The 9,134-nt window shown below is 36.3% G+C and overlaps 1 pseudogene; it reads left to right on the top strand.

Moving 5' to 3' along the window:
* The first annotated feature begins 2,963 nt into the window (after positions 1 to 2,963).
* On the top strand, positions 2,964 to 7,869 carry LOC121789556 (annotated as a pseudogene).
* The last annotated feature ends 1,265 nt before the right edge of the window (positions 7,870 to 9,134 follow it).

Genomic DNA, 9,134 nt, shown 5'->3' with positions numbered 1-9,134 from the left:
TTGCGATTTTCTTCATCTTCTCCAACTTAATAAGGGTTCTTTCTTATTAATTGGTGCTTCTAATGAGAGTTCATGGTCATCTCATCTACGAGTGTGAGTCGCGCATCTTCCCTTATCACTTCATGAAAAATCATCTAAATGATGTTGTACTTGCATTCACATCCATGATGAACAGATCTGATGATGAATTCAAAGAAAGTCTCATCTGAGTTTATAATATTTAAAACTTTTAAATCTTGTCACACATCAATTTAATGATGATTTTAGCATATTTATATAAGTATAAATAACTATCTCCTAAGAAGTCCGTTTAAGGGTAGTGACCCATTTCAACTATAATACCAGAGCGGGTTTAAGTCGATGAAAGATAAATTTAACTTATCTATATATATAAGTATGGAGTGGCCCATTGAAGAAGTCTTATATGTGAATAACTGAATATATTATTCATAGATTAGCAATAAATAAATTTCACATTTGTTTCTCAAAGAAAAATGTGTCATTCATTTATGGGTCTGCCTCTTTGAGGTCTAAAAGTCAGTCGTCCAATAAATAATGTGTCTGTTCGTCACTCACTTGGACTAGTAGAAAAATGGGATTATAAATAGTGAATGGAGGGAGTAAATTGTATACGGATTGTTGAAAAATAGGAATAATTAGTAATGGATGACACATGTTTGAACGTAAAATTAATCAAACAAGATAGCCACTACAACAAAAATTATTAATGATATTTTCTAATGCAACTAAGGACGTTAGTTTATAAAACTATCTTTTATTGTCGGTCTTCCAACTAAAATTAAAAAACGCAGCAAAGTCTCCCAACTAAAAATAGAGAACGCAAATGGAAGCATCCTTAAAAAAACAAAACATTGAGTTTATTTGTCCTTAATTTAGGAACGCTTTCTTTTGCGTTCTAAATTATTGTTATTTTTTACTCCATGTATCCCCATTATGTGTCCCAATTTGACCCGGCATTAGTTTTAAGAAATGTATAGGAAAGTGAGTTTAAAAAGTTAGTGGAATGTAAGTCCTATAGTTAGATATTAGTTCTATAATAAAATATGAGGGGAATGAGTTAGTGGAATGTGAGGTCCAATTCCAAAAATAGTAAAAATGAAGTGAGACAATTAATAAGAGACATCCCAAAATGAAAAACTGAAACATATAATGGTGGATCGAGGGTGTAAAATTTTCTAGTGAAAATAATTGTGGCTCGATTTTTTATCCTTAAAATAAGTTTTTTTTTTGTAGTGAGATAAACATAAAAAGTGATTTAAGTATTATTAATAGAAAAAAATGAAACCAATGCATGTACATCAAAGAAAAAAAATACCATAAACAGTAGTAAAAATAAAAACAATAAGATTAGAGCATCCGCAACGGTGGTGGGGAAGAAGGTCGCCGTCCGTGCCAGCGGCGAGGACGAGGCTCGCCGCCGCTGCGCTCGCGCCGTGCCAGCGAGCAGTCGACGTGGGTGCCGTTGCCTTTGAATAAATTTTTTTTAAATTCGTTAATTAATTTTAAATAATGATAAAAAATAAAAAAATTATTTTCCAAATCCCAAAAATATGGCCGTTTTTTTTGCCCGTTTTTCTGAATTTTTTTGATTTTTTTTTATTTTTTTCCCCAAAATCATCTATAAATACACACATTCATCATCCATTTATCACATCAAATCATCTCTCATTCATAATTCTCATACAAACTATCAATACATTCATCCCTCACTCAAAACCTCAAATGGATTTCACCCATATTATGGCGGAAGCGGAACGCGAAGAACAAAAATACTACGAACAACATCGTGCCGCTTACGAAGCATATGTCGCGGCGAATACCCCCGCTCCTCCTCCTCAACGAACTAGATCAAATCACCGCTACATCCATCGTGATCGGGAGGGAGCCCACGAAAGGCTCGTTGCCGACTACTTTGCCGACCAGCCGCGGTTTCCGGCAGATTACTTCAGGCTCCGTTTTCGCATGTCAAAGCGCTTGTTCATGCGAATTGTCAACACATTGTCCGCACATGTTGAATTCTTCCAAACAGGTCCAGATGCAGCCGGCCGGCAAAGTATCAACAGTGAGGTCTCCCCCACGCCGAGGGCGGCTAGCTTCTACGACGAGGACGAAGCCGGAAGCTCAACAGCGAGGTCTCCCTCACGCCGAGGTGAGCATACGACGGTTGGCCAGATGATCGAGACAAGGCACACAATGTGCGATACCCGAACCCACATTCAGTTACAAGAAGACCTAATAAACCACATGTGGATGAAATTCGGCAACGAGTAGTGGTTTTTTTAATTTTTAGTATTTTAATTATGTAATTATTAATTTTTAGGCTTTTAATTATGTCGTTTTTATTTTATTTGTCATTTGTAATTTTATTTAGGTTTTTTTAATGAATTTTATTTTTATGGAAATGTTATTGTTTAATTGAATTTTAATTTAATTGTGCTCGTCCTTGCGGAAGAGCACAGCTGTGAGTGTTGTGATCAATACCGAACCACTCTTATTCGAATTTTAATTTAATTGAAAATAAGTGACCCTCTTATTTTGAGTATTCGAATTCACTTTCACTTCTTTTATATATATATATATATATATATATATATATATAGGATTGTGATCAATACCGAACCACTCTTAAACCTTAAACGCCGAACAACATCATTATATGATAACATGGAGTTCATTATAATGAACTAATAACAAACATATAATAAACTAGATTTCTAAATTATGCATGATGATGTCATTGTTTTTAAATCTCAGAATTCTCTATAATGAACTACAAATAAAGTTGTAATGAACTCCGCATTATTATATAATGATGTATTTTGCGTTCAGTGTTTAAAACTAGTTTGATATATAATACAACCCTATATATATGTAGATATATATATATATATATATAAATAAGTGATCAATCAATCTCAAATACAGCCACTAATCACTATGACTCTTCCACAAATTTGTACAATCTTATATTTCATCTTCCTACTTCGTTTACCAGCAATATATGGTGGTCCAGTTACCAAGCCAGGAAGCCCAAATATGTGCGGGAATTTGCCCATTTCATATCCATTTGGGATCGGGTCGAATTGCTCGTTCGACCCGTCCTTTACCATTAGGTGCAACACTTCCACAGACCCTCCAAAGGCGTACCTTTCCATCATTGATAAGCAATTGATTGAAATAAACGAGACCTATATTCGGGTCAAGTACCCTAATCTGGTTTCGGTTTGCTATGAGTCTGAAGGTGATTCATATAAAGATAGTAGTGTGAGTGTGAACTTGACAGGGACTTTGTATTCGCTGTCCATGTACACAAACAGGCTCACTGCCATTGGCTGCGACGACGCTGTGCTGCAGTCCAACGGAACTTACAACAACGGCGGTTGCTCTGCCTTTTGTGAGGAAGACATCAACACTCAAACAGGGTATTGCCCATTCGATCCTACTTCCATTGGTAGTGGTTGTTGCCAGTCTCAAATCGTCGGAGGTAATTCTCAATTAGTAGTATATTACTCCCCCGTCCCACTTTAGGAGTCCCGGTTGAGTTCGGCACGGGTTTTAAGAAATGTAAAGGAAAGTTGTTGAAAAAAGATAGTGGAATATGAGACCTACTTTTTTATATTAGTTTTATAATAAAATGTGAGTGAAAAAAATTAGAGGAATGTGGGGCCTAATACCATTTATGGAATATTCCAACCGGGACTCTTAAAGTGGGTCACTAAAAAATGGTAAACCGGGACTCTTAAAGTGGGACGGAGGGAATCCAAGCCCCTTGGCCTAGCGGTAAAGGGTGCTGGATACCGCGTCCATCCTGGAGGTCTCGAGTTCGAACCCTGGGTGGCGTAATTTGCCTTTCCTCCTTGTTATAGGAGTTGATTTGTAATTTCCTCCTTCATATAAATGATATAAATATATGAAGTTAATTTTAAAAAAAATGGGACGGAGGGAGTATTGTTTTACACGAGAGAATTACAATTGTAGTCTCAGGACATTGCACTAATATCATATGTAGTCTATATTCTTTTAAAATATCACAAGACATAGACATTGATATAATATCGCTAGAACTTTTGCACTATTTCATGACTTTTATGTTCTTTTGATACTTCCTTTGTCCTAAGATAAGTGAATCACTGTGCATGATATTTAAGGAATTGATATTTAAAGAATTAAATAGAGAGAGTAAAGTATGAGAGGAAGAGAGAGAACAACAGAGAAGTAACGTGAGAATAAAATAGGTGGATAATAAAGTAAGAGAAGATTTTTTGCAAAAAAATGAAATGACTCAATTATAATGGGACATCTTAAAAAGAGAATATAACTCGCTTATCTTGGGACAGATGGAATATTTTTTTATTAAAGGACATTTTTGTAATTTTATATTGGAGAGAACTACATTTTTAATCCCTAAACTTTGCTATAATATCATTTGCGGCCTCTTCTTTCAAAATATCACTACAACTTTCATGTAATAATGCCTTGGAAGATATTTGCCACTATTTGGATTTTTTTTGGACCAAAATGTCCTTCGGTCTTTAAAGTCTAGTTTTTCAAATTGTTGAAAATATGATGTTGATGCTTATTATGTTTCTGACAGAGACTGGTTTAGTGGGAGCGAAACTAATAGACCTGAGCAGAAAAGTGCAACGTAGAAAGCTTTTCCCATGCAGCCACGCCTTTATCCAGGAGGTCTCTGACACGAATGAAACCGGATTTTCGTATCCGTTGTTCTACCTCCATAACTCAACTGCATTGCAGACTGACAATTGGGCATCTGCAACGAGTCCTCCTGTGGTGAGGCTGGACTGGATTGCGGGTGTTGAAAATTGCAGCCAAGCAAAGCTGAATCCGACCACGTACGCATGTCAAGATAGCAAGAGTCTATGTGTTGATGTTGCTAATGTTAGCAAAGGATACCAATGCAGCTGCCTGCAAGGATACGAGGGCAATCCGTACATGGTTGGAGGTTGCCAACGTTAGTATTCCTCTTTTAGTTTATTCGTATGTACACCAAAGGTATACTTTCTAACACTATCTCCACCAGCAATTGTATTTCGCAGCTCCGTAGCAAGAAACGGATGTCGGGATCAATGTGGGGAATTGTCAATTCCGTTACCATTTGGAATCGGGCGGAATTGCTATTTGGAGCCATCTTTTGAAGTTAATTGCGATATGTCAACTAACCCTCCAAAAGCTTACCTCTCTGTTCTCAAGGCGGAAATCACCCGTTTAAATTCATCACAGGTTCGGGTCAACTATCCAACACTTGGTTTTGCTTGCTACAATTGGTCAGATTCTCAACAGAGAATCATTAAGACAGTGGAGCAAAGCTTGACTATTGACTTGTCAAAAACTCAATTTACATTGTCGGAAGATAGCTGGATCTCCGTGATTGGGTGTGATGACATAATGGTGGGTATGACTGGGCATGCGAGTCGTACTTCGGTTGGCAGCACTTGTGCAGCTGTTTGCAAAAATACACAAATTGCTAATAACTATTATGCTTATTGTCCTACCAAAACCGATGAATATTGGCCTGGCAATGGCTGTTGCAGGGCACCCCTTCCGAGAGGTAATTGTATATCTTATATTCCAACATGATACAAAATGATAAAGAAACAAATATTCGGTTGCAGGCACCTCCTACCTTGAAGCCAATTTGAGCGAGTTCAGTGGACGATGGCCACGTAACAATTTCTCTTGCAGTTACGCCTTTACTGGAACCAAGGATGATTATCATCACGCAACATACCCCATTTTCAATAACTCAACACAGATTCAAACTGATGATCCAAACATAAATTATCGACCCACTATAGTTGCATTAGACTGGAGGATTGGTGCTGTGAATTGCAAAGAAGCGCAACTGAATCCGGCGGATTATATATGTCAGAATAACACCGTCTGCATTGATTTTGATGATACAGTTAGAGGCTACCTCTGCAACTGCTCCAACGGATACCAAGGCTATCCTTACCTTAGCCCAGGATGTCATGGTTTGTACAATCTTATGTGCTTTTTGCTTAACCTTGCAATCTAATGCTTTAACTATCTGCAATGCCTACATGAAACCAAATGATTTAAAGCTTAGCAACTATAAATAGAATGTTTAGTTTTTATCATATTCAAAGAAATTTCATCTTGCTCCAAACGTTGATCGATTGACATTTTAGATGTTTTTACGAGCAGATATTGATGAATGCGCGGACAGTACAATTAATACATGCGTCGCAAATTCAATTTGCATCAATGATGTTGGATCTTATCACTGCTCATGCCTCGAAGGGTACGTTGGTGATGGGAGGGAAGATGGCACCCGTTGCATTAAGCTGCCACCATCCAAGACAAAGACCATAATCTTGACAGGTAACAAATTACTCCCTCCGTCCATGACATATAGTCATTTTTTTTCCATTTTGCAATGTCCACAAGAAATAGTATCATTCCAAAAATGGAAAAGTTCATCTCTTATACTACCCACTGTTTCTCCTAGCTCTCATACTTAACTCACATTTTTCTCATTCTCTCTTATTTTACTAATTTCTCATTAAAACGAGTGTCTAGACTATTTTTCGTGGACGTGAGAGTATTATTTGTCATAGTAAATATTTTCGGCTTCTATGTACAGGTATGAGCTCTGGATTAGGACTTGTACTACTCTTCTCAGTGTGCTTTTGGTTGTATAAGCTGTTGAAAAGGAGAAGGGAAAAGCTGGTTAAAGAAAAATACTTCAAAAGAAATGGTGGTCTTCTCTTACAACAACAAACAAATGAAGGCTCAGTTGGAAAAACAAAAGTTTTCCCAGCAAAAGAATTGGAGGTAGCCACTGATCACTTTAATGAGAACCGAATCCTTGGACATGGAGGGCAAGGCACTGTTTACAAAGGAATGTTATCCGATGGTAAAATTGTGGCAATAAAAAAGTCAAAGTTAGTTGAGGAGAGCCAATTGGAACAATTCATAAATGAGGTTGCTATACTTTCACAGATCAACCATAGGAATGTGGTAAAATTATTGGGGTGTTGTTTGGAGACCGAAGTTCCTCTTCTTGTGTATGAATTCATGCCAAATGGCACCCTTTATGATCTCATACATGATCCAAATAATGAATTTCCATTTCCATGGAACATGCGTTTGAAAGTTGCAGCAGATATAGCCGGGGCATTGGCGTATTTACACTCAGCATCTTCTGTGGCTATCTATCACAGAGACATCAGTCAAGTAATCTCCTTCTAGATGAGAAATACGTGGTCAAAGTATCGGACTTTGGAACTTCGAGGTCCGTTGCTGCAGATCAAACTCATCTAACTACTCTAGTTAAAGGTACCTTCGGATATTTAGATCCAGAGTATTTCCAATCCAGTCAATTCACAGAAAAGAGTGATGTTTATAGTTTCGGGGTGGTTCTTGTCGAACTCCTCACTGGGCAAACGCCAATTTCTTGTGATGAAGAGGAAGAGGAAAAAGGCCTTGCTTCTCGGTTTCTTACATGCATGCTAAGAAACTCTGTTGACAAGATATTGGATCCTCTAGTGTTGGAGCAAGGTAGGAAGGAAGAGGTCATTTTAGTTGCAAGGCTTGCACAGAGATGCTTGTATTTGAAAGGGAGAATGAGACCAACTATGAAACAAGTGGTGACAGAATTGGAAAATATGAAGATGTCTAACACGTCAACTGTAACTGAATATGAATATGAATCTGAAGATGAAGGAGATTTTGAAGGCATGCCTACAATGATTTCAGACAATGGTTACACGTGGACAGGTACTTATAAGAATGTTGAAGCATCCTCATCAGCCACAGATCCCTTGAGATTTACTACATAGACTTAATTTATGTCAATGCCAAGAATCTGAGTGTTGTATTATTTTATTTATATATACTCTGTATTTTCGGCTTCACCATATATGGATGTATATGTTAAATAAAATACTACTCCACATAATGGTGTGTATATAGTAATTATAATTTCAACAAAAACTAAAATACTAAACACACCATAATTATTACTCCCTTTACTAACATAAAGAGAAAATCAGTATAATGTACTCCTCCGCCCGTCATTATTTCTTTACCAATTGAGACAGCTCGAATTTTAAGAAAGGCAAAAACTTGTATCAACGTGCGCTAACAATGCGCACGCCTGACTGGTGGGCTGCTAATTACAGAAATCGTGGGCTTCTTAATATAATGGTGGACTCAATTTTATAGTCTACATCAACTCTTGTTTCTCAGCCCAAATGGCGCAATATTAGTCAAATTTATTAAGCCCTATGGCTTCTTTTTTGAAAATTCATTAAAATAATTAGGGATGTTGATGTAGGCCAAAATTCGTGGGTCAATCTGCATAGCTCACTAAATTTATAGGATTAGGATTGTAAATTTATAGCTAAAAAATAATCCAATTAGCTCTTACTCGATTAACACGCATAGGGGTATGCATTCGGGTTTCAGTTCGGTTTTTTGCCAAAACCGAATCAAAACCGAAAAAACCAAATTTAGTTCAAAATTCAAACCGAACCGAACCCAAAAAACCGAAAAATCGAAACCGAAAAACCGAAAACCGAACTTAAAAAACTGAAAAACCCGAACAAAACCGAAAAACAAAAAAAAAACCGAAAAACCTGAAAAAAAATATAATATAAATATATATTTATATATGTGTATTTTATTTTATTTTATATACTAATAGAATATTTATATATAATATAAAATTAATAATACATATAATATATATTATATAGTAGAATATATTAAAAGAATATATATTATATATAATATAATATATTAAATTAAATTAATAGAATATATATATAATTCGGTTTTTTAGTTTTTTTCTTCGCCCGAACCGAACCGAACCGAAAAAACTGAATTTTTTTATTTTTAAAACCGAACCGAACCGAAAAAACCGAACCGAATTTCAAAATTTCAGTTTGGTTCAGTTCAGATATTCGGTTTTCGATTTTTTGCTCACCCCTAAACACGCATGACGTAACCCGAGTAGCGCTAACCCAAAACTCGATGAGTTAGGCCGATGTATTCTCTCTAAATATAACTATTTAACATTCTTTCGTATTGTTGACAATTGATTGAGCAAATCAATAACGTGTTAAAAT

The sequence above is a fragment of the Salvia splendens genome, unplaced genomic scaffold (assembly GCF_004379255.2).
Source record: "Salvia splendens isolate huo1 unplaced genomic scaffold, SspV2 ctg272, whole genome shotgun sequence".
Classification (NCBI taxonomy): Eukaryota; Viridiplantae; Streptophyta; class Magnoliopsida; order Lamiales; family Lamiaceae; genus Salvia; species Salvia splendens.
This window is presented reverse-complemented; position numbering and strand designations above follow the sequence as displayed.